Source organism: Bombina bombina, chromosome 5 (assembly GCF_027579735.1).
Source record: "Bombina bombina isolate aBomBom1 chromosome 5, aBomBom1.pri, whole genome shotgun sequence".
NCBI lineage: Eukaryota > Metazoa > Chordata > Amphibia > Anura > Bombinatoridae > Bombina > Bombina bombina.
Window position 1 is genome coordinate 304,892,999 of NC_069503.1, and position 26,388 is coordinate 304,919,386.

Sequence of the window (26,388 nt, forward strand, 5' to 3'; positions counted from 1 at the left end):
AAGGGGATCCCAGAGAAGCATTTACAACCATTTGTGCCATAATTGCACAAGCTGTTTGTAAATAATTTCAGTGAGAAACCTAAAATTGTGAAAAATTTAGCGTTTTTTTTAATTTGATTGCAATTGGCGGTGAAATGGTGGCATGAAACATACCAAAATGGACCTAGATCAATACTTGGGGTTGTCTACTACACTACACTGAAGCTAAAATTAACCCTAGAAGCTCCCTACATGCTCCCTTATTAACCCCTTCACTGCTGGGCATAATACACGTGTGGTGCACAGTCGCATTTAGCAGCCTTCTAATTAGTAAAAAGCAAAACCAAAGCCATATATGTCTGCTATTTATGAACAAAGGGGATCCCAGAGAAGCATTTACAACCATTTATGCTATAATTGCATAAGTTGTTTGTAAATAATTTCAGTGAGAAACCTAAAGTTTGTGAAAAGAATTGTGAAAAAGGGAACAATTTTTTTTATTTGATCGCATTTGGCGGTGAAATGGTGGCATGAAATATACCAAAATGGGCCTAGATCAATACTTTGGGATGTCTTCTAAAAAAAAATATATACATGTCAATGGATATTTAGGGATTCCTGAAAGATATCAGTGTCCCAATGTAACTATTGCTAATTTTGAAAAAAAGTGGTTTGGAAATAGCAAAGTGCTACTTGTATTTATGGCCCTATAACTTGCAAAAAAAGCAAAGAACATGTAAACATTGGGTATTTCTAAACTCACGACAAAATTTAGAAACTATTTAGCATATGTTTTTTTGGGTGGTTGTAGATGTGTAACAGATTTTGGGGGTCAAAGTTAGAAAAAGTGTATTTTTTTCCATTTTTTCCTAATATTTTATAATTTTTTTTATAGTAAATTATAAGATATGATGAAAATAATGGTATATTTTGAAAGTCCATTTAATGGCGAGAAAAACGGTATATAATATGTGTGGGTACAGTAAATGAGTAAGGGGAAAATTACAGATAAACACAAACACCACAGAAATGTAAAAATAGCCTTGGTCCCAAACGGACAGAAAATGGAAAAGTGCTGTGGTCATTAAGGGGTTAATTAACCTACCCTAACTATTATACTAAAATTACATTAAACTACAAATAAAATTAACTATATTATATATTTAAAAACCTAACCCTACTCAAGTTATTTAAATCTACTATAAAGAATAACTAAGTTACAAAAAACTAACAACTAAGTTACACAAAATAAAAAACACTAAGTTACAAAAAAAACAAACACTAAATTACACAAAATAAAAAATAAATGATCAAATATTTAACCTAATTACACCTAATCTAATAGCCCTATGAAAATAAAAAAGCCCCCCCAAAATAAAAAAACCCTAACCTACAATAAACTACCAATAGCCCATAAAAGGGCCTTTTGCAGGGCATTACCCCAAAGAAATTAGCTCTTTTACCTGTTAAAAAAATACAAACAACCCCCCCAACAGTAAAACCCACCACCCACACAACCAAACCCCCCAAATAAAATTCTATCTAAAAAACCTATGCTCCCCATTGCCCTGAAAATGGCATTTGGATGGACATTGCCCTTAAAAGGGCATTTAGCTTTTTATCCGCCAAAAGTCCCTAATCTAAAATTAAAACCCACCCAATAAACCCTTAAAAAAACTAACACTAACCCCCGAAGATCCACTTACAGTTTTTGAAGACCCGACATCCATCCTCAACGAAGCGACAGAAGTCCTCAGCGAAGCTGGCAGAAGTCTTCATCCAAGAGGGGCAAAGTCTTCATCCAAGCAGGCAGAAGTCTGCATCCAGATGGCATCTTCTATCTTCATACATCTGGCGTGGAGCGGCTCCATCTTCAAGACATCTGGCGCAGAGCATCCTCTTCTTCTGACGTCTTCTGTAACAATGAAGTTTCCCTTTAAATGACGTCATCCAAGATGGGGTCCCTTACCTTCCGATTGGCTGATAGAATTCTATCAGCCAAAAGGAATTAAGGTGGAAAAAATCCTATTGGCTGTTGCAATCAGCCAATAGGATTGAGCTTTCATCCTATTAGCTGATCCAATCAGCCAATAGGATTGATCTCGCATTCTATTGGCTGATTGGAATAGTATATAAAGATTTTCTTTTTGTTGTTAATTCCCTCAACATACTGCTATTTATTAAGAACTGTTTTGTTTTAAGAAGAACTTTCACATACTTGAAAAAGTGGCCATAGCAGAGCGCCTTATAACCTTCATTGATTGCTCTTTTTTCTTATATATATATATATATATATATATATATAAATATGTACTTGAAAATGAATAGAGCATATTCTTTTATATAAAGATTATTGGAATGTGAAACATTCATATTCATTTCGGGCTAGCGCACTTGAGAATATGCGATCGGGTTTGCGCGATCGGGATTGCGCGTAGGGTGTTATATTTCCCCCCACTTTTTTTGTTCCATTGACTTCTATGGGGGAATAGGTTATCTCGTGCACAATATTGTAAGTTCAGCTTTTTATTTATGTCAGGTTAGCGCCCAAGGGAAAACAGTTTACTTTCAACTCATAATACAAGCGCAGCCTGACGTGAGCAAAAAGCTTACTTCTAGCGCAGTTAATGCTCGAGCGGGAGCTATTTTAATTGTCTGTGACTCATTTATATAGAAAAAAATGCTCTTACAGCTTAAAGGGACACTATACCCAAACATTTTCTTTCATGATTAAGGTAGAGAATATAATTATAAACAACATTCCAATTTACTTCTATTACCTAATTTGCTTCATTCTTTAGATATACTTTAATGAAGAAATAGCGATGCACACAGTGAACCAATCACAGGAGGCATCTATGTGCAGCTACCAATCAGCAGATACTAAGCATATCTAGATATGCTTTTCAGCAAAGAATATCAAGAGAATGAAGCATAATAGATAATAGAAGTCAATTAGAAAGTTGTTTATAATTGTATGCTCTTTCTAAATCATGAAAGAAAAAAATTTGGGTTTCATGTCCCTTTAAGACCAATAGATTTAAAATAAACAGGGGGTAATATGATCATACATTGATATGACTTTCATTTAATTTTGCAAAGATCCTATAAGAAGCCTTGTCAGTAGTACAAGACCCATTAGGGATTGTTTTAAAGGCAAATTTTACCTTGGGAACTGTGTATCATATTTACGGGGATTCACTAATATTCTTGATGTTAAAGAGAGACACTTACTGTACATTCTAGAGCTCAGTAAAATAAGCTGATGATTTCTCTCCATGCTAGAGAGTTTTTGAGAATCGGGCTCTTGATATTTTTCTTGTACTAGTGGACTAAGTGATCTGGGCGAGGATCCAGGATCTATTTAACATTACAAATCTAAATTTCCTCATTCTCAAGTACATATACTGCTACAAATATTATTTGCACTACTACAGCTGACAAATATCCAAAGTAATTCAAAACATTGTACTTTATAAAAAAAAAACCCCACAATTTATTAGAAAATATGCTTAAACATTTTAAAATGTATCATGCATAGGGATGGGCGAATGTTTCGCAATATTCAAAAAATGAAACAAATTTTAACACAGTCATTCGTTTATTTCAAATGTCGAATGTTTGTACAACATTCTAACATTCGTTTAATATAATAGTATAATGCAATATTTGAATTTAACATTTTTAATCAATATATTTGTAATGGTATTTCTAATGCTCTCTTCAAATGTAATATTCAAATTATGCAATATTCTAAATAGAAGCATTCAAATTTATATATTTGTATCTATTATGTATCAATTTACTAAATTCCCTACAACATGAACTATTGAACTTCTTAATAGTATTTGTTAAATGTTTTGAAATGTGGATATTCGAAAACGAAAGTAACATTTGAAAACCAGAAATTACATTTTGATTGCCGAATTTTATTGTATTTTCATTCTTATCAACATTTGATTGTCCAAAATGAATGACCACAGGACTATTTGTTCTACCAGATGAATTACACTTTCAGCACATTCACCCATCCCTAATCATGCAGTAGATACCTCATTTCTACAGGTGCAAGCTATAGATCCTCTTCCTGCACTAAGAAGAAGAGGAGATAATAATATATATATTGAGTAAGAAAGAACTACAATGTATTTTATATCAGAATACTAAGACACCATTAAATATGATGAAGCTGATAAACACATATTAACACATAAATATATACAGTATGTACATAAGCATATCCATATTTATTTACAGGGAACACACAGTTCCCCATAGAACACAATGTGAAGGCACTTATCAGTGCCGTTTTTTTTCATTACCCCACACCCGCCACCTTTAACCCCTAAAACTACTTCGAGCAGTTTAAAAAATAAAGAAAAATGCTATTTTTTTTTAAAAGGACCTCACATTATTTTGGGGAACATTTAAAAAAATTAACCAGAGGTCTGACCACTTCTGATGGCTGGTTATTTATCATGCACCCTTAAATAGGTGAATTTGCCCATTTACGGTCGCACAATAAATTAGCGTTCCACTTGTAATCTAGCCCTTGATTTTTTTAAATGTCTTCATTTTCCATTGCATATACTTCTTCATAACAATAATCTTCTAAAGTTTCTAATATAGGAAATACATGTAGGGCCAGATTACGAGTGGAACACTATCTTAACGTGCGCCTGTAAAGGTGCAAATTTGCTCGTTTACTGGCACACATTAAATATCCAGCAACTACAAGTAGCTGGTGATGCTACCGCAAGCTCGTGGTTTCACTTTGTGCTAAGCTCAATTAACCAGGGGTCAGACCTCTGGTAAAAATAAAAAGCTGTCCCAATTGCCCCCAAAATAACAGTACATTAACGTAAAATATGAAGCAGTTATAAGGGGCTACAGTGAGGGAATGTGGGGTGTTTGGGCAAAAAAACACACCTAAAGTGGAGGTTGATGGGGGACTGTGTTTTCTCTGTAAATATATAAGTATATGCTTATATACATATATATTTATGTTTTAACATGTGTATATACACATAAATACTGTATATGTATATAAGCATATACATATATATTTATTTATTGCTGCCCAATTATGCACGATTTGCCCTCTGCACTGCTCTAGGTGGTTTGCTGTGGCTGCCGGCATGAAACCGAGACTCCCATTGGTGCCTAGGAAAGCCTACGCACTTGGCTTTTGGCAATGTGAACACGAGGTATACTTGTAATACCAACACATATTTATGTGCGTTGGTATTACTGAGTGGAGCACAAATATTGCGCTTACGTAAGCTCAATATTGCACTCCACTCATAATTTGGCCCTAAAAAAACAACAACATATGAATCATTTACAGTTGGAAAATTATATAAAATGTTACAGGATCCATGGAGAAGGAAGTAATGTGTGTAATTAGCCTGTAAGTGTGGACGATCAGTCATAATTTATTGCCTGTGCATAGAATTCCAAATGCATAAAAGCGTTATTTTAAAAAACAAAATCATGTTTAACAAAATGTATATATATATATATATATATATATATATATTATACATACATACATACAGATCAGGGGTGTATGCCAAAAATAGCCAATATTGTCATGTGATTTATATGATACAAGTATTGTAATGGCTTAATTACTTTTGACAGAATGATTTACAAATCTCCCACTTGGTAACTGAAAGTAGAATATTCACGTATATAGAATTTTTAAAAGGTCTTGGCCCATCAAAGGTTGTGTTAGAGTTGGAGAGCACAGCTAGTTTCCAAGGTGACAAACACTTAGAAATATAACACATCTCCTAATGTGCTTTTAACATAGTATTTTATGACTTTTAAATCAGATACATTAGCAAATACATGAGGTAATTTAGCTGAAAGGTCATTTTCTAGAAGCGCTTTTTGTTATATTTCCCCAGGTATTTTAGTAAATGCCTACTATGACATTCCAGACCTTGCATTCTTATGACATAAAGGTGTAACTTACAGCTGCAAAAGATTAACGTATTCTAATATATATATTTCTCTTGTTAAGTGTATCCAGTCCACGGATCATCCATTACTTATGGGATATTAACTCCTCCCCAACAGGAAGTGCAAGAGGATTCACCCAGCAGAGCTGCTATATAGCTCCTCCCCTAACTGCCATTACCAGTCATTCTCTTGCACCCAACGACTAGATAGGATGTGTGAGAGGACTATGGTGATTATATTTCGTTTTATACCTTCAATCAAAAGTTTGTTATTTTATAATAGCACCGGAGTGTGTTATTCCTTCTCTGGTAGAATTTGAAGAAGAATCTACCTGAGTTTTTACTATGATTTTAGCCGGCGTAGTTAAGATCATATTGCTGTTTCTCGGCCATCTGAGGAGAGGTAAACTTCAGATCAGGGGACAGCGGGCAGATTAATCTGCAAAGAGGTATGTAGCAGCTTATTATTTTCTGACAATGGAATTGATGAGAAAATTCTGCCATACCGATATAATGTAAACTCAGCCTTAAATGCAGTAGCAGCAACTGGTATCAGGCTGTCATGTATGTATATTTTACACTTCAGTATTCTGGGGAATGGCACTTCACTGGAATTATACTGTGTGCATAAGACTTTAGCCTAATTTGCAGGGACTGGCAACAGGCTCTTTAATAACACTTAATTTATGTTAAACGTTTTTTGCTGGCATGTAAAATCGTTTCATTTTCTGAGGTACTGGGTGAATAAAATGTTTTGGGCATTATTTTTTCCACTTGGCAGTTGTTTTATTTAATTTATGACAGTTTACTGATCTCTCTCACTGTTGTGTGTGAGGGGGAGGTCAAAAAATTCAGTCAGAAGCTCATTGTATTTCCTGCATGATCCGGTTCATCTCTACAGAACTCAAGGGTCTTCAAAACTTGTTTTGAGGGAGGTAATCATTCACAGCAGAGCTGTGAGATTGTAGTTGACTGTGATAAAAAACGTTTATTTCTGTAACTTTTTTTTCTGCTATCAGGGTTAGTTATCCTTCGCTAATGGGAACAAGCCTTTGCTAAAATTGTGTTTTTTACAAAGATTTGATGCTATAACCTTTCAGTTTATTAACTTTCAACTGTCATAACTCTTTCTGTGCTTCTTATAGGCACAGTACGTTTTCATATTATAGTAAATTACTTGAAAAGTATTTCCAAGTTGCTAGTTTATTTGCTAGTGTGTTAAACATGTCTGATTCAGAGGAAGACATCTGTGCTATATGTACTAATGCCAAAGTGGAGCCCAATAGAAATTTATGTACTAACTGTATTGATGCTACTTTAAATAAAAGTCAATCTGTACAAATTGAACACATTTCACCAAACAACGAGGGGAGAGTTATGCCGACTAACTCGCCTCACGTGTCAGTACCTGCATCTCCCGCTCGGGGGGTGCGTGATATTGTGGCGCCGAGTACATCTGGGCGGCCATTACAAATCACATTACAGGATATGGCTACTGTTATGACTGAAGTTTTGGCTAAATTACCAGAACTAAGAGGTAAGCGTGATCACTCTGGGGTGAGAACAGAGTGCGCTGATAATGTTAGGGCCATGTCAGATACTGCGTCACAACTTGCAGAACATGAGGACGGAGAGCTTCATTCTGCGGCTGACGGTTCTGATCCAAACAGATTGGATTCAGATATTTCAAATTTTAAATTTAAGCTGGAAAACCTCCGTGTATTACTAGGGGAGGTGTTAGCGGCTCTGAATGATTGTAACACAGTTGCAATACCAGAAAAAATGTGTAGGTTGGATAAATATTTTGCGGTACTGTCGAGTACTGACGTTTTTCCTATACCTAAGAGACTTACTGAAATTGTTACTAAGGAGTGGGATAGACCCGGTGTGCCGTTCTCACCCCCTCCGATATTTAGAAAGATGTTTCCAATAGACACCACCACACGGGACTTATGGCAAACGATCCCTAAGGTGGAGGGAGCAGTTTCTACTTTAGCTAAGCGTACCACTATCCCGGTGGAGGATAGCTGTGCCTTTTCAGATCCAATGGATAAAAAGTTAGAGGGTTACCTTAAGAAAATGTTTGTTCAACAAGGTTTTATATTGCAACCCCTTGCATGCATTGCGCCTGTCACGGCTGCAGCAGCATTTTGGTTTGAGTCTCTGGAAGGGACACTTGAATCAGCTCCATTAGATGAGATTACACACAGGCTTAAAGCTCTTAAGTTAGCTAACTCATTTATTTCAGATGCCGTAGTACATTTAACTAAGCTTACGGCTAAGAATTCCGGATTCGCCATTCAGGCGCGCAGAGCACTGTGGCTAAAATCCTGGTCAGCTGACATTACTTCTAAGTCTAAATTACTTAATATACCTTTCAAAGGGCAGACCTTATTCGGGCCCGGATTGAAAGAAATTATCGCTGACATTACAGGAGGTAAAGGCCATGCCCTGCCTCAAGACAGAGCCAAACCTAAGGCTAGACAATCTAATTTTCGTTCCTTTCGGAATTTCAAAGCAGGAACAGCATCAACTTCCTCTGCTCCAAAACAAGAAGGATCTGTTGCTCGCTACAGACAAGGCTGGAGACCTAACCAGTCCTGGAACAAGGGCAAGCAGGCCAGGAAACCTGCTGGTGCCCCTAAAACAGCATGAATTGAGGGTCCCCGATCCGGGAACGGATCTAGTGGGGGGCAGACTTTCTCTCTTCGCCCAGGCTTGGGCAAGAGATGTCCAGGATCCCTGGGCGCTAGAGATAATATCTCAGGGATACCTTCTGGACTTCAAATACTCTCCCCCAAGAGAGAGATTTCATCTGTCAAGGTTGTCAACAAACCAAATAAAGAAAGAGGCGTTTCTACGCTGCGTACAAGAGCTTTTATTAATGGGAGTAATCCATCCAGTTCCACGGTCGGAACAGGGACAAGGGTTTTACTCAAATCTGTTTGTGGTTCCCAAAAAAGAGGGAACTTTCAGGCCAATCCTGGATTTAAAGATCCTAAACAAATTCCTAAGAGTTCCATTGTTCAAAATGGAGACTATTCGGACAATTTTACCCATGATCCAAAAGGGTCAGTACATGACCACAGTGGATTTAAAGGATGCTTACCTTCACATACCGATTCACAAAGATCATTACCGGTATCTAAGGTTTGCCTTTCTAGACAGGCATTACCAGTTTGTAGCTCTTCCATTCGGATTGGCTACGGCTCCGAGAATCTTCACAAAGGTTCTGGGTGCTCTTCTGGCGGTACTAAGACCGCGAGGAATTGCGGTAGCTCCGTACCTAGACGACATTCTGATACAAGCTTCAAGCTTTCAAACTGCCAAGTCTCATACAGAGTTAGTACTGGCATTTCTAAGGTCGCATGGATGGAAGGTGAACGAAAAGAAGAGTTCTCTCTTTCCACTCACAAGAGTTCCCTTCTTGGGGACTCTTATAGATTCTGTAGAAATGAAGATTTACCTGACAGAAGACAGGTTAACAAAGCTTCAAAATGCATGCCGTGTCCTTCATTCCATTCAACACCCGTCAGTAGCTCAATGCATGGAGGTGATCGGCTTAATGGTAGCAGCAATGGACATAGTACCCTTTGCACGCCTACATCTCAGACCGCTGCAATTGTGCATGCTAAGTCAGTGGAATGGGGATTACTCAGACTTGTCCCCTACTCTGAATCTGGATCAAGAGACCAGAAATTCTCTTCTATGGTGGCTTTCTCGGCCACATCTGTCCAGGGGGATGCCATTCAGCAGGCCGGACTGGACAATTGTAACAACAGACGCCAGCCTACTAGGTTGGGGCGCTGTCTGGAATTCTCTGAAGGCTCAGGGACAATGGAATCAGGAGGAGAGTCTCCTACCAATAAACAATCTGGAATTGAGAGCAGTTCTCAATGCCCTTCTGGCTTGGCCCCAGTTAACAACTCGGGGGTTCATCAGGTTTCAGTCGGACAACATCACGACTGTAGCTTACATCAACCATCAGGGAGGGACAAGAAGCTCCCTAGCAATGATGGAAGTATCAAAGATAATTCGCTGGGCAGAGTCTCACTCTTGCCACCTGTCAGCAATCCACATCCCGGGAGTGGAGAACTGGGAGGCGGATTTCTTAAGTCGTCAGACTTTTCATCCGGGGGAGTGGGAACTTCATCCGGAGGTCTTTGCCCAAATACTTCGACGTTGGGGCAAACCAGAGATAGATCTCATGGCGTCTCGACAGAACGCCAAGCTTCCTCGTTACGGGTCCAGATCCAGGGATCCGGGAGCGGTTCTGATAGATGCTTTGACAGCACCTTGGACCTTCGGGATGGCTTATGTGTTTCCACCCTTCCCGATGCTTCCTCGATTGATTGCCAGAATCAAACAGGAGAGAGCATCAGTGATTCTAATAGCGCCTGCATGGCCACGCAGGACTTGGTATGCAGATCTAGTGGACATGTCATCCTGTCCACCTTGGTCGCTACCTCTGAAACAGGACCTTCTGATCCAGGGTCCCTTCAAACATCAAAATCTAATTTCTCTGAAGCTGACTGCTTGGAAATTGAACGCTTGATTTTATCAAAACGTGGTTTTTCTGAGTCAGTTATTGATACCTTAATACAGGCTAGGAAGCCTGTTACCAGAAAGATTTACCATAAGATATGGCGCAAATACTTATATTGGTGCGAATCCAAGAGTTACTCATGGAGTAAGGTTAGGATTCTGAGGATATTGTCTTTTCTACAAGAAGGTTTAGAAAAGGGTTTATCCGCTAGTTCCTTAAAGGGACAGATTTCAGCTCTGTCCATTCTTTTACACAAACGTCTGTCAGAAGTTCCGGACGTTCAAGCTTTTTGTCAGGCTTTAGCTAGGATCAAGCCTGTGTTTAAAACTGTTGCTCCACCATGGAGTTTGAACTTAGTTCTTAATGTTTTACAGGGGGTTCCGTTTGAACCCCTTCATTCCATTGATATCAAGTTGTTATCTTGGAAAGTTCTGTTTTTAATGGCGATTTCCTCGGCTCGAAGAGTCTCTGAGTTATCTGCCTTACATTGTGATTCTCCTTATCTGATTTTTCATTCAGACAAGGTAGTTCTGTGTACTAAACCTGGGTTCCTACCTAAGGTGGTCACTAACAGGAATATCAATCAAGAGATTGTGGTTCCATCTTTGTGTCCTAATCCTTCTTCGAAAAAGGAACGTCTGCTACACAATCTAGATGTAGTCCGTGCCCTGAAATTTTATCTACAGGCAACTAAGGATTTTCGACAAACGTCTTCCCTGTTTGTCGTTTATTCTGGTCAGAGGAGAGGTCAAAAAGCTTCGGCTACCTCTCTCTCCTTTTGGCTTCGTAGCATAATACGGTTAGCCTATGAGACTGCTGGACAGCAGCCTCCTGAAAGAATTACAGCACATTCTACTAGAGCTGTGGCTTCCACTTGGGCCTTTAAGAATGAGGCTTCTGTTGAACAGATTTGCAAGGCTGCAACTTGGTCTTCTCTTCATACTTTTTCCAAATTTTACAAATTTGACACTTTTGCTTCTTCGGAGGCTGTTTTTGGGAGAAAGGTTCTTCAGGCAGTGGTTCCTTCCATATAAAGAGCCTGCCTGTCCCTCCCGTCATCCGTGTACTTTAGCTTTGTTATTGGTATCCCATAAGTAATGGATGATCCGTGGACTGGATACACTTAACAAGAGAAAACATAATTTATGCTTACCTGATAAATTTATTTCTCTTGTAGTGTATCCAGTCCACGGCCCGCCCTGTCACTTTAAGGCAGGTAATTTTTCCATTAAACTACAGTCACCACTGCACCCTATGGTTTTCCTTTCTCTGCATGTTTTCGGTCGAATGACTGGTAATGGCAGTTAGGGGAGGAGCTATATAGCAGCTCTGCTGGGTGAATCCTCTTGCACTTCCTGTTGGGGAGGAGTTAATATCCCATAAGTAATGGATGATCCGTGGACTGGATACACTACAAGAGAAATAAATTTATCAGGTAAGCATAAATTATGTTTTTGTTTCATTATATGTTCTTGACTGAATGTATTGATAGGATATAAAAATGAATCTGCTTGTGAAGTATATTGCTTGAAGTTGTTATGTGAACATACTTATCTTTTACATGTACTTTAAGAACACTTTTATAATATTGAAAGCAAGTGTCAGGTCATATTGACTCTCAGGCAGTTGGTTTAGGAATTAATTTTACATATTAACATAATTTAAAGCTTGATGCTGTCAGGGCTTCTTGTTAAAGTGACACAAAACCTAAAATGTTACTTTCATGATTCAGATAGAGCATACAATTGTAAACAGCATTCCAATTTACTTCAGTTATCAAACTTGATTAATTCTCTTGTTATCCTTTGTTGAAGGATCAGCAATTCAATACTGGGAGCTAACAGAACACAACGGGTGAGCCAATGACAGGAGACATATATGTGCAGTCACCAATCAGGAGCTAGCTCCCAGTAGTGCGTTGCTACTCCCAAACCTACCTAGGTATGCTTCTGAACAAAGTGCATTTGAAAGTTGTTATTGCATTCTTTTTCTTAATCATGAAAGAAACATTTTGTGTTTCATATTCCTTAGATTAGGCAGATATGGAAATTTTCTAAGTGTCCAACAGTGTTTTTCAAATGCTGTTAGTATGCATCAATTTTGCATATAATATATGGATAGTACATAAATGTCAGCTAGATTACGAGTTATGCGCGCTATAGGGAAATTAACGAATGCAACAAAAGTTGCGTTATTTAACCCCCTATAGAGCAGCCATTGCAAGTTTTTAAAAACCCGACTTGTGCGTGCGATATGGTGCTTTTAAGCTCCATAGCACAGCAAAAACAAGCGCTGTTTTGACGTGCTCGTGCACGCTTTCCCCATAGACATCAATGGGGAGAGCGGTTTAGAAAAAAGTCTAACACCTGCGATCGCGGAATGAAAAGCTTCGTAATGCAGCCCCATTGATGTCTATAGGGAAAAAAAATAACGTTTAAACCTAACACCCTAACAGAAACCCCAAGCCTAAACCCCCCTAATCTGCCCCCCACCGACATCGCCAGTACCTACATAATGTTATTAACCCCTAATCTGCTGCCCCGATATCGCCACCACATAAATAAAACGATTAACCCCTAATCTGCCGTTCCCGATATCGCCACCACTATACTAAAGTTATAAACCCCTATTCCCCTGCACCCCTGCATCGCACACGCTATAATACATCTATTAACCCCTAAACTGCTGCTCCCCGACATTGTTGCAACTAAATAAAGCTATTAACCTCTAAACCTCTGGCTTCCCACATCACTACCAAAAAATAAATCTATTTACCCCTAAACCGCCAGCCCCCCACATCGCAAAAATCTAAATTAAACTATTAACCCCTACACCTACCCCTAAACCTAATGTAACCCTAACCCCCTCCTTTAACATAATTACAACATAGCTAAATTAAACTTACAATTATTAACTAAATAATTCCTAAACTAAATTCAAACTTACCTGTGAAATACAACCTAAGCTAGCTACAATATAACTAATAATTATATTGTAGCTAGCTTAGGTTTTATTTTTATTTCACATGTAAGTTTGTATTTATTTTAACTAGGTAGACTAGTTAGTAAATAGTTATTTAGTTATTAACTATTTAATAACTACCTAGTTAAAATAAATACAAACTTACATGTGAAATAAAACCTAAGCTACCTTACACTAAAACCTAAAAAGACAAAAAATAAAAACACTAAAATTGCAAAAAAATAAAAAACCTACCATTACAAACAAAAAAATAATCAAATTAATAAAAAAAAATAAAAACCCACCCCAAAATAAAAAAGCCGAATCTAGAATAAACTACCAAGGACCCTTAAAAGGGCCTTTTGGGGGCCCTTAAAAGGCATTTTGTAGGGCATTGCCCTAAAGTTAACAGCTCTTTTGCTACATAAACAAACAAACACCCCCTAACAGTATACAACCCCCCACCCATAGACTACCAAGGGCCTTTAAAAGGGCCTTTTGTAGGGCATTGCCCTAAAGTTAACAGCTCTTTTGCTACAAAAAAAAATAAATACCCCCTAACATTATACAAACCCCCACCCCCCAAAACCACAAAATAAAATAAAAGCTAATCTACCCATTGCCCTGAAAAGGGCATTTGTATGGGCAATTTCAAGAAAGCAAAATTCAACGATTTAAGGAAATCATTAAATAATATAAATTGGGACAATGTATTTTCTAATAAAAATACAGAGGATAAATGGATAATATTTAAAAATGTGTTAAATAAATATACATATCAATACATACCATATGGTTATAAAAATAAAAATAAAAAAACTAAGCCGTTATGGCTAAATAAAAATGTGTTAAAAGAAATTAGGAAAAAACGTAGGGCATTTAAATTATTAAAAGAAAATAGTACAGACTCAGCATACAATATTTATAAGGAATGTAACAAAGCATGCAAAAAAGCAATCAAATTAGCCAAAATTGAAAATGAAAAATTAATTGCCAAGGATTCTAAGTCTAACCCTAAAAGGTTCTTTAAGTACATAAATAGCAAAAAGTCTAAGAAGGATAATATAGGTACATTAAAATGTGTGGAGGGTAGCATGATAAATAATGACAGGGAGAAGGCTGAGGTACTAAACCAGTTTTTTTCTTCAGTATACACAAGAGAGGAACCATTGAATGATACTTTGGAACAGAATAGAACATGCCAGTCCATACCACTAACTGGGTTTTGTTTAGAGGATATCAGGAAAAAACTAAAAAATATTAAGGTAAATAAAACTCCAGGCCCAGATGGAATACACCCAAGGGTGTTAAGTGAACTTAGCACTGTTATAGACAAACCTTTACTCTTAATTTTTCAAGACTCATTATCCTCAGGCATGGTACCCCAGGATTGGCGTAAAGCTGATGTGGTGCCACTCTTCAAAAAGGGAAGCAGGGATGATCCAGGAAGCTATAGACCAGTTAGTCTGACATCAATAGTGGGGAAGATATTTGAAGGGATTATAAGGGATTATATTGATGAGCATATTCGTGTAAACAAGATTATGAGTTCTAATCAGCATGGCTTTAGGAGAAATAGATCATGTCAAACTAATCTAATTAGATTCTACGAGGAAGTAAGTAAAAATATAGATAAAGGGGAATCAGTTGATGTGATATACTTAGATTTTGCAAAGGCATTTGATACAGTGCCACATGAGAGATTAATGCACAAAATTAAGGGACTGGGAATAGCTGAAAATGTTAGCTCATGGATAAATAACTGGATAAAAGATAGGGAGCAACGAGTAGCAGTAAATGGATCATACTCAGATTGGACAAAGGTAATCAGTGGCGTCCCCCAGGGATCAGTACTGGGCCCTGTTCTTTTTAATATTTTTATAAATGACTTGGAGCAAGGATTAAATAGCGACATCTCTATTTTTGCAGATGATACTAAGTTAAGTAAGGTCATTAGGTCAGAGCAGGATGAACTCTCTTTGCAAAGGGATTTGCTAAAATTAGAACTATGGGCAAGTGAATGGAAAATGAGATTTAATACGGAAAAATGTAAGGTTCTACATTTTGGAAGTAAAAATAAGCAGGCTATGTATTTTTTAAATGGGACAAGACTTAGCCAAACACAGGAGGAAAGGGATTTGGGAGTAGTAATAGATAACAAGCTAAAGATGAGTGCACAATGCAGGGCAGCGGCTTCAAAGGCTAATAAGATACTAGCATGTATTAAAAGAGGCATTGATTCAAGGGAGGAAAGCATAATTCTGTCATTATATAAAGCCCTGGTAAGACCTCACCTTGAGTTTGGAGTGCAGTTCTGGGGACCGATTGCTAAAAAAGATATTGCAGAACTAGAAAAAGTTCAGAGAAGGGCCACAAAGCTAATAAGGGGATTGGAGAAATTAACCTATGAGGAGAGGCTAGCCAAACTGGGTCTGTTCTCTTTAGAAAAAAGGCGCTTGAGAGGTGACATGATTACTTTATATAAATATATTCAAGGCCCATATACAGAGATGGCAGAAGCTCTTTTTATTCCAAGAAAATTGGTTCTGACAAGAGGTCATAATTTAAGGTTGGAGGAAAGGAGATTTAATCTCCTGCAACGGAAACGTTTTTTCACTGTAAGAGCAATAAAATTGTGGAACTCATTACCAAAGGAGGTAGTGAATGCCAATACCATAGATACATTTAAAAATAGTCTGGATAAATTTCTGTATATAAACAAAATTCATGGATATGATTGCTAGTATTAAATGGGTCACATTTTAATGGGGTTATTTAAGCTTAACTGGAGCTTTTTGTAAGTATTTTAGATTTGTATAGGTTGAACTCGATGGACTTCAGTCTTTTTTCAACCTTATCTACTATGTATGTTACTATGTATTGCCCTTAAAAGGGCATTTAGCTCTTTTGCTGCACAAGCCCTAATCAAAAAATAAAAACCCACCCCAAAATAAAAAAAAAATACATTACACAAATAACAAATTATCAAACATTACAAAAAATATTCTTATTCTAATACCCATTTAAAAAAAACACCACAAAATAAAAACATAATCTAGAATAAACTACTAAGTTAAACAGCTCTTTTACCTGTAAAAAAAATACAAACCCCCACTAACATTACAAACCCCCACCCCCCCAAACCCACAAAATAAAAAAAACTATCTAAAAAATCAGGGCTACCCATTGCCCTGATAAGGGCATTTAGCTCTTTTGCTGCCCAAACCCTAATCTAAAATAAAAACCCACCCAAAAAAACCTTAAAAAACGCCTAAAACTAACCCCCGGCGATCCACTTACAGTTTTTGATGTCCCGCTTGAACGATCTTCATCTCGGCAGCGAAGTCCTCATCCAGGCGGCGAGAAGTCTTCATCCAGGCGGCGTCTTCAATCCTCATCCCTGCGGCGAAGTCTCCATCCAAGCAGTGAGAAGTCTTCATCCATGCAGCCTCTTCAATCTTCATCCAGGCGGCATCTTCTATCTTGATTCCGGCGGCGCGGAGCGGGTCCATCCTGAAGACATCCAGCGCGGAGCATCTTCTTCATACGGTCGCCGCCGTACAATAAATCTTCAATGCAAGATACGCAATTCAAGATGGCATCCCTTGCATTCCTGTTGGCTGAGAAATTTGAATCAGCCAATAGGAATTAGAGCTGCTAGAATCCTATTGGCTGATCAGATCAGCCAATAGAATTTAATTAGCTCTCATTCTATTGGCTGATTCTAATCAGCCAATAGAATGAGAGCTGCTTAAATCCTGGATGAAGATTGAAAAAGCCGCCTGGATGAAGACTTCTCGCCGCTTGGATGAGGACTTCGTCAATGTGATGATGAAGATTGAAGAGGCCGTCTGGATGAAGACTTCTCGCCACTTGGATGAGTACTTCGCCGCCGGAATGAAGATTGAAGAGGCCACCTGGATGAAGACTACTCGCCGCTTGGGTGAAGATCGTTCAAGCGGGACTTCAAAAACTGTAAGTGGATCTTCAGGGGTTAGTGATAGTTTTTTTAAGGTTTTTTTGGGTGGGTTTTTTAGTTTAGGGTATTGGGCATCAAAAGAAGTAAATGCCCTTTTCAGGGCAATGGGTAGATTAGGGTTTTTTTTAGAGTTAGGTTTTTTTATTTTGGGGGGTTGGTTTGTTGGTGGGTTTTACTGTTGGGGGGTCTTTGTATTTTTTTTTACAGGTAAAAGAGCTGTTTAACTTAGGGCAATGCCCTACAAAAGGCCCTTTTAAGGGCTATTGGTAGTTTATTGTAGGCTAGGTTTTTTTATTTTGGGTGGACTGTTTTATTTTGATAGGGCTATTAGATTAGGTGTAATTCTTTTTATTTTGGATAATTTCGTTTGTTATTTTACGTAATTTCGAAATCTGTTGGCGCTCTACAAATACCTGCTAATAATAATAATAATAAATGTTATTTTTTGTAATTTAGTCTTTTTTATTTTTTGTAATTAGATACTTTTTAATTTTTATAGTAGTGTTAGGATTTTTTTATTGTGTATTTTAGTTTAATTGGTAGTTAGTTTAATTTTAGTCTAATAATTATATTAGTTTGATTGTTAGTTTAAACTTAGTTTTTTTAATTTGACAGGTAAATTTGAATTTCATTTAAACTAGGAAAATTGTAATTTTAATCTAAAGTTAGGTTTAGGGGTTACTAGTTTAATTTAGTTTATTGCAATGTGGGAGGCTTTTGGTTTAGGGGTTAATAGTTTATTTTAATATATTTTGTTGTGGGGGGGCTTGCGGTTTAGTGGCGGCAGTGTAGGGCTTAATAACTTAAGTACAGTGGGGTGGACAGCATATTAGGGGTTAATAATAATTAAATAGTGTTTGCGATGCGGGAGGGAGACAGTTTAGGGGTTAATAACTTTAGTATAGTGGCGGCGATGTCGGGGAGCGACGGAATAGGGGTTAATAATTATTTTTAGTGGCGGCGATGTCTGGAGCGGCTGATTAGGGGTTAATAACTTTAATATGGTGTTTGCGATGTGGGAGGGCCTCTGTTTAGGGGTTTATATATATATATATTATATATATATATACTGTACCCCAGGACATACTTGAAAACGAGAGAAATCTCAATGTATCCTTCCTGGTAAAATATTTTATAAATAAAATAAAAATAAATAAAATAATAGGTAGTTTATGGGTGTTTAGTGCACTCTGCAGCAGTTTAGTTATGAGTTTTATGTAACAGATGTGTAGTGTAAAACTCATAACTACTACTCTCAGATGGCGTTATGGATCTTGTTGCTTTGGGTGTAACGCAGGTTTTTTAGCCTCACCGCAGAACTCGGAATGGCGGCGCTATGGGAATCCCATGAAAAAACGTAATTTTTACGAGTGCGGGACTGACTTTGCGTTACAGGCTAAAAGGCTTGCAATACAGCTATACTGACAAGAATTGTAATGGCGGCGGTGCTGTTTTAACACTGAAATTACCATTTTTTCAGCGTTAAAACACAAACACACAACTCGTAATCTAGCTGTGTATTTGTTATCAAAAAATATTTCTTACTCACCGTAAATTTAAAAAAATTCTAAACCAAATAAAAATTTATATTTTATTCAGTATAAAGCAAATATAGCTACTTTTTATAACTCCGTTTTTTTAACCTACTTTGTACATATTGAGGTCGATCACAGTCTATCTGAGATTTTTGTTTCCCAACTGAGGGCCAGATTAAAAGTGAAGTGGTATTTAAAGCTCCCGCTCGAACGTTAACTCCGCCAGAAGTAAGCTTTTTGCACACGCCGGGTAGAGCTTGTTTTACATGTAAAAAAGTCAAAAGTAACCTGACGCGCTTAAAAAGCCAAAATTAGAATATCGCACGCGCAATAATGCATTCCCCCATAGAATTAAATAGAGCAAAAAAATGGGGAAAAACCTAACTTTCTATTTGTGCGCAAACCCGATCGCATATTCTCAAGTGTGCTAACCTGAGATGAAAATATGAATATCTCACACTCCAATGTTCTTCATATAGAAGAATGTGTTCTATTTATTCATAAATACATATATACAGTATATATATATATATATATATATATATATATATATGTAACAGATGTAAATGCACTCTCAGGACTTTCACAAACTTCTTTATTGGAACGTTTTCGGGGGTTCACAACCCCTTCATCAGCATAAACACATAGACAAAACTCAAACAATTTATAGTGTTTCAAATATCACTCACCAAACAAGTGTTACTCCAAAGTGCGCCAATTCACGAGCGTGGAACGCATCTTGCGTTCCACAGTGCTAACGCCTACCGGAAGTGATGCTGTCTCACTTCCGGTTTCGTGACTTTGTTATTTATTAAGCATACAAGCTATGCCAAGTGTTTCGTTAACAAATAGTGACTCATACACAATAGTGTGTAAAGTGTTATAGATAAACAATTGCTGTCACAAACTTAAGTGTAGTGAATGAAATTAGTTAGATCACCGTAATAATATCCCAAGCCGGCCGATTATGTGCCATTGTGTATATGGGTCTCCATGGCAACTGTAGTCATGGTTGTATTAAACAATAATAAATCGTGTCTCAACACTGTGATTAATTGAATAGTGTAGCACACAAGTGTATGTGAAAATATGTGATAATCATTCTTAATCACATCTATGCATAATGAAATAATGCAATTGTTTGTATACATACATAAATAGATAGGTACAAACTTAGATTTATATACAAAAAGTGGAGATTCTTGCTGAGCTTGTTACCCATTAATAATGTGAAACGACTTTATGTGTTCGATGGATACTTATCCTGGCTGTACGTCTACAGTATCTATTCCCAATGGTATATTAATGTGTATTTCAATGGAATATGAAAATGGGTAATATAATAAAAATCAAAGTGGGGGCAAAATAATTGCCAATCCCAGAAGTGATTTATATATATACCTCAATGCGTCTGTCCTATGTTTAAAGCCACACTCATATATAAAGCCAACATAAAAATGGATATAGAGATATTCACCTAATCTTACTGTGAAGAACAGTGAGATCTCAAGGGCACAGACTGACATAGATTATCAGGCTTAATTAGAGAGATATACGTACTAACATATGTCAATTAATGGTATGTACTTTTACCCAAAATTGGAGAGATGCCTCAATGTATTTCTAGTAAAAAATGCCATATTATATCTATGGAACAAATCATAGTAATGCATTAATAGTAGAGATAAATATTGTATGCATCTGGTATAGATTCATCATGATCACATATACACACAGAAATAGGCTGGACCAACTTGTGAGGGTCCAAGTATGTTCAAATGAAGCCACACAGTGACTCAAGATTGTCCATCTTGTTACTCCCTCACATTAAGGGGTATATCAATGAATTCCCAATCTAAGGTCTAAGGTGCATAAGTAGGTAACTATACCTCAGGGGCCAGGCTTCCACAAACAGAGATGAGAGCTATCACTTCCACTAAGTTGTGTCGTAAGCGCCAGCCACCCCTACTCATAAGAGCAATGGGGCTGGAAGCTACATGTAGCCACAATATCCCTGGGTTGTACCCCGAGTATGTAGCACTACCCTGTGGGATCATATGAGATTTTTGAAATCTGGGGTGGTGTTTAATCCCCCTGGATGTATGGTTCCAAGTTTGAAGATCCACTGAGCTTCACGTTTAAGCAGTATTTTGCTCCTATCTCCTCCTCTGTCCAATGGGGGTATGTGGTCAATGAGGATGTAACGTATAGAGGAAACAGCGTGGCCTTGCTTGGCACAATGGCGTGCCACAGGTTGTTCAATTAATCACAGTGTTAAGACACGATTTATTATTGTTTAATCCAACCATGACTACAGTTGCCATGGAGACCCATATACACAATGGCACATGATCGGCCGGCTTGGGATATTATTACGGCGATCTAACTAATTTCATTCACTACACTTAAGTTTGTGACAGCAATTGTTTATCTATAACACTTTACACACTATTGTGTATGAGTCACTATTTGTTAACGAAACACTTGGCATAGCTTGTATGCTTAATAAATAACAAAGCCGCGAAACCGGAAGTGAGATAGCATCAGTTCCGGTAGGCGTTAGCACTGTGGAATGCAAGATGCGTTCCACGCTCGTGAATTGGCGCACTTTGGAGTAACACTTGTTTGGTGAGTGATATTTGAAACACTATAAATTGTTTGAGTTTTGTCTATGTGTTTATGCTGATGAAGGGGTTGTGAACCCCGAAAACGTTCCAATAAAGAAGTTTGTGAAAGTCCTGAGAGTGCATTTACATCTGTTACATATGCTTTCTATATTTGCACACAGGCTATTGTCTCTTGGTGGGCTGAACTGGAAATTGGTTGGATATATATATATATCTATTTAAAAATACATAGAACATATTCTGCTATGTGCAGAACATTGGACTGTGGAATATTTACAGTAAATGCATATTTAAAACCTTTATTAAAAATGAATATTGCATAAATACGTTTTTAAATGTTTTCAACTACTTAACTTCAAATGGCTCCAAGGCGCTTATATATATGTATACATATGTATTTCTGTGTTTATATGTGTATATATGTCTTTAAGTATGTACATATAGAAACCAAAAAAATACATAAATACATATGTACACACATTTAGACATGTATTATTTATGTATCTCTGTTAAAGCCCATTGCAGCCTCATATTTTTGAGCCACTATAACTTTTTTGTGCAACACAGATAGTGTTATTATGAGTGTAACTGTACTTTGTAATGTATTTTTGATGTGTTTTGTTACTCCTTTTTGTTTTGCAAAACAGCTATTAAGAGCTCTGCGGACGTGCTATACTGATGAGTGTTAACTTCAATTACGCTCAAGTGATCGCATTTACTTTCATCTTGTAATATGAGCAATAAAGCCTGATGCATGCAAACACACAATAAATCCCTTAAGGGATAAACCTCCTATTACGTCTTCCTTGTACCCACATGACTTAAAAGGAATAACATACTTAACAATAAGTTAGATGAAATAAAAACACTTGACAACCAGTTAAATGGGCAAAAGACCGGTCACGGTCGCATTTATTAACACATAAGCCTTTAAAACTAGGCCTATGTAAATATGCCAACTAGGCAACTAAAGACTTCGAATAGGAGAACTGTAACAGTTCTTCGCTGGTGGCGGCAATGAACTAGCTAAAATTAACCCCTACTAGCAGACGGTCAGAGCCCTACACGGTGTGTGCAGTGTGGCACGATAGCCACACCCAATTGGCGAGGAGAGAGAGCTGTAAGCTGAGAGAGGTATTTGCCTAAGATTTGTAGGGGGGAGGAACCCCTAGGTCGGCACCTAGTGAGTGTCACCTCCCCCATCCCATGACATCACTCATCTCTCTCCCCGCCCGCTCTCTGGGCCCTGACCGACCGCCAGCTAGGGCATATACGACCAGCCCAGTAAGGCGACCCCCCAGGTACGAGTCGTAAAACACGCTCCTGGAGGGTGGAAGACTAACTTACCCCCTGGTCTTACTGAGCTAGTTCAATTAAACCTACCCACGCCAGGGTGAGCCCTCAACAACCCTAAGCCGCCACGTCTTCATCCAGGGTCGGGTGGGCGGGAAAAATTCTTCCTTGAAGTCTGGAACCAGGAACAAAAGAGGGCTGGATTCACTGCAGTCAGGACCTATAAAGGTAAGCAGAAACACCCGCCCCCCTTCTTGCAACAATGTAACATCTAGTACCTTCCAGACTTCAACTCAGTTATCCCTTAATTTTGTTACATGCCCATTAGAGGGCCCTCCACTTCCATAAGGGATAAACCTCCTATTACGTCTTCCTTGTACCCACATGACTTAAAAGGAATAACATACTTAACAATAAGTTAGATGAAATAAAAACACTTGACAACCAGTTAAATGGGCAAAAGACCGGTCACGGTCGCATTTATTAACACATAAGCCTTTAAAACTAGGCCTATGTAAATATGCCAACTAGGCAACTAAAGACTTCGAATAGGAGAACTGTAACAGTTCTTCGCTGGTGGCAGCAATGAACTAGCTAAAATTAACCCCTACTAGCAGACGGTCAGAGCCCTACACGGTGTGTGCAGTGTGGCACGATAGCCACACCCAATTGGCGAGGAGAGAGAGCTGTAAGCTGAGAGAGGTATTTGCCTAAGATTCGTAGGGGGGAGGAACCCCTAGGTCGGCACCTAGTGAGTGTCACCTCCCCCATCCCATGACATCACTCATCTCTCTCCCCGCCCGCTCTCTGGGCCCTGACCGACCGCCACAAGAGCCAACCACCTCTTGCCGCCACAACTGACAAGCTCTTACCATATATATTAACTTCATAACAACACAACCTTAATTTCAAAACATATAAATTCAAACAACCATTAACAATGCTTTCCTAATATCTCCCAGAAAAATGTCCAAGCCCACCTCTGTCAGGTGAACCCCATCAGGGCGATAGAGAGCTTTGTTGTCAGCCGTCAACTCGTCATGCCTAATGGCAAAACCACCTAACGCCGTGACCGACCGCCCCAACTCCCTATTCAGCTTCTTCCTCACGTTATACGCTGCCCTCTGATTTACAATGTACCTCCAACGCAGTCGTGCAACTACGTTGGACCACCCAATCTGTACCTCAGGAAGCCAAGCACAGATCCAGCGTATGTCAGAAGCCATCTTTTGAATTAAATCCAAAACAGGAACGGACCCCATGTCGTTCCCCCCCAGGTGTAGCACAATAATGTGAGGCTTTCCCCACCGCCTGTGTGCATCCTGTAGCAAGGTGGGCAACTCATCCCAAGTTAAGCCCCTGCGCCCTAGCCATCGCACATTAGCTCTGGATGCCGCCAATCCCAATTGCTGCCCGTCTGGCCGCTGCGACGCCCTGATGGACGCCCAGTGCACGAAGGAATGCCCCACTATCCACACCCGTTTCGCGGGGGCATTCATGCCTGAAAACATATGATACAGAAAACTAAGCGAACCATGTCTACCATTGTTTCCCAAACACCACACAATCATCAAATCATGACCCCCCATTAATCAACTTGAGAAACCCAGCCTACATGGGTTCGTCCCCCAAAGGGCGAATATATGCTTTAAAACGACCCGACTTCCACCGCCCCAATTTCTTGATATCTGATTCAGGAACACCCCTGGTCGCCGCAGAGGTGGCAGCCCCAATTCTAAAGGAATGGGACGCAATCCGCGACGGATCCAGCCCGGCAGCAGCCGCTGCCTTGGCCAAGACCCTTTTAAATTGAAACAACGATAACGCGGACCCATCTTCATGAATAAATAACTGCCGAAAACCCTGTGGTTGAAGCCGGCAGTAATCGTTAAAACTCCTAACCGGGCAACATTCAGGGAATTCGTTCTCACCTAGCACGAGCCAAGCTCCCTTGCCTTCCGGATCCGTCTTGGACCTAGGCACTAGAAGCAGCAGCCCATCTTCCGATGTCCGCACATGCTCCCATTGTATCCCACCATACGTATCCCTCCTTGACGCAGCCACAAGTTCGCCGACCCTCAACGCCCCAGCCAGGGCGAACGAGAAGGCCGCCCTAAACAGGGCCGCCTCGAACAAGGATGAGCACACTGACTGCAGTGTGCCCACCAGTTCGCGCAATCGTAGAGGTGTGATAGGTTCTCTACGGTCTTTTTCCCGTGGGGACATCCGCCCCCAACCCTTCATTACTTGCTTCACTAGAAAGGACCGTGAAAAATCCGCAATCCCTAACGCTTTATTGAAGAATGCCACGGCAGTAAGCCTGCTCTGAGCAGACAGCCTGGATACTCCCTGACTATGTAACCCCGCAAGCCAGTCAAGCATCTGTACCTGCGTAGCCGACTCTACGGTAAACCCCTGTTGGCAGACGAAGCAGACCCACGATCTCCAGTGCTTCTCATATGCACACCACGTCTTGGGAGCCAAGGACGCCCTTATCAGTGGGAGGACACTTCCCCAACCCCCGCCATCTGCCAAAGAAAAGGGGGGCAATTTAGACCGGTTCTCGCGGCCCCTGGCGCCACCCTCCTAAACTGACCCCATTGAAATCTGGACAGAGCATCTGCTACGATGTTTCTAACGCCCGGCACATGTCGTGCCGTGAAACGCACATTCAACTGCAAACAACGCAACACCAGGTGTCGTAAGTACGTAACCACCCTGGGCGAAGAGGCAGATAGCCTATTTATGGCAAAGACAACACTCATGTTGTCTGACCAAAAAATCACCGCCTGATTGGCCAGCCTATGGCCCCAGAGTTCGACCGCTACAATGATTGGGAAAATTTCCAACAACGTTAGGTTTCTGGTTAAACCAGCAGAAACCCAATCCACCGGCCAAGGAGCCGCGCTCCAATCGCCATTGAAATAAGCCCCATACCCAAAACCGCCCGCCGCATCAGTAAATAGATGAAGCGATTGATTGGACCTAGGGCCTTCCTGCCAAATGCAGACACCATTGAATTTCTTTAGAAATTCCTCCCATACCGCGAGATCTTCTCTCATCCCTGCGGACACCCTAACCCGGGAACCCCTCCCCTTCGGGCCTTGCAGTTGACTCTCAAGCCTCCTGTTGAATACCCTTCCCATGGGTATAGCCCTACCAGCGAAATTAAGGAGACCCAGCAAGGACTGCAGTTCCTTAATTGAAATCGAATCCGCTTTGCGCACAGACAAAACCACCTGCAACAGGCGGTCGACTTTGTCCTGTGGCAACCTACAAACCGCAGCCTCAGTATCGATTTCGATACCAAGGAACGTAAGGCGCGGGCAGGGACCCTGAGTCTTATCCTCTGCCAGAGGCACCCCGAATCTACCCATCATGTCCTGCATGATGACCATCATGCGTGAGCATTCGTCCGAATCTGCCCTACCTACCAGCAGGAAGTCATCCAGGTAGTGGGCCACGGCCCCACCCCCAGAAGCCCTCTGCACCACCCAGTGTA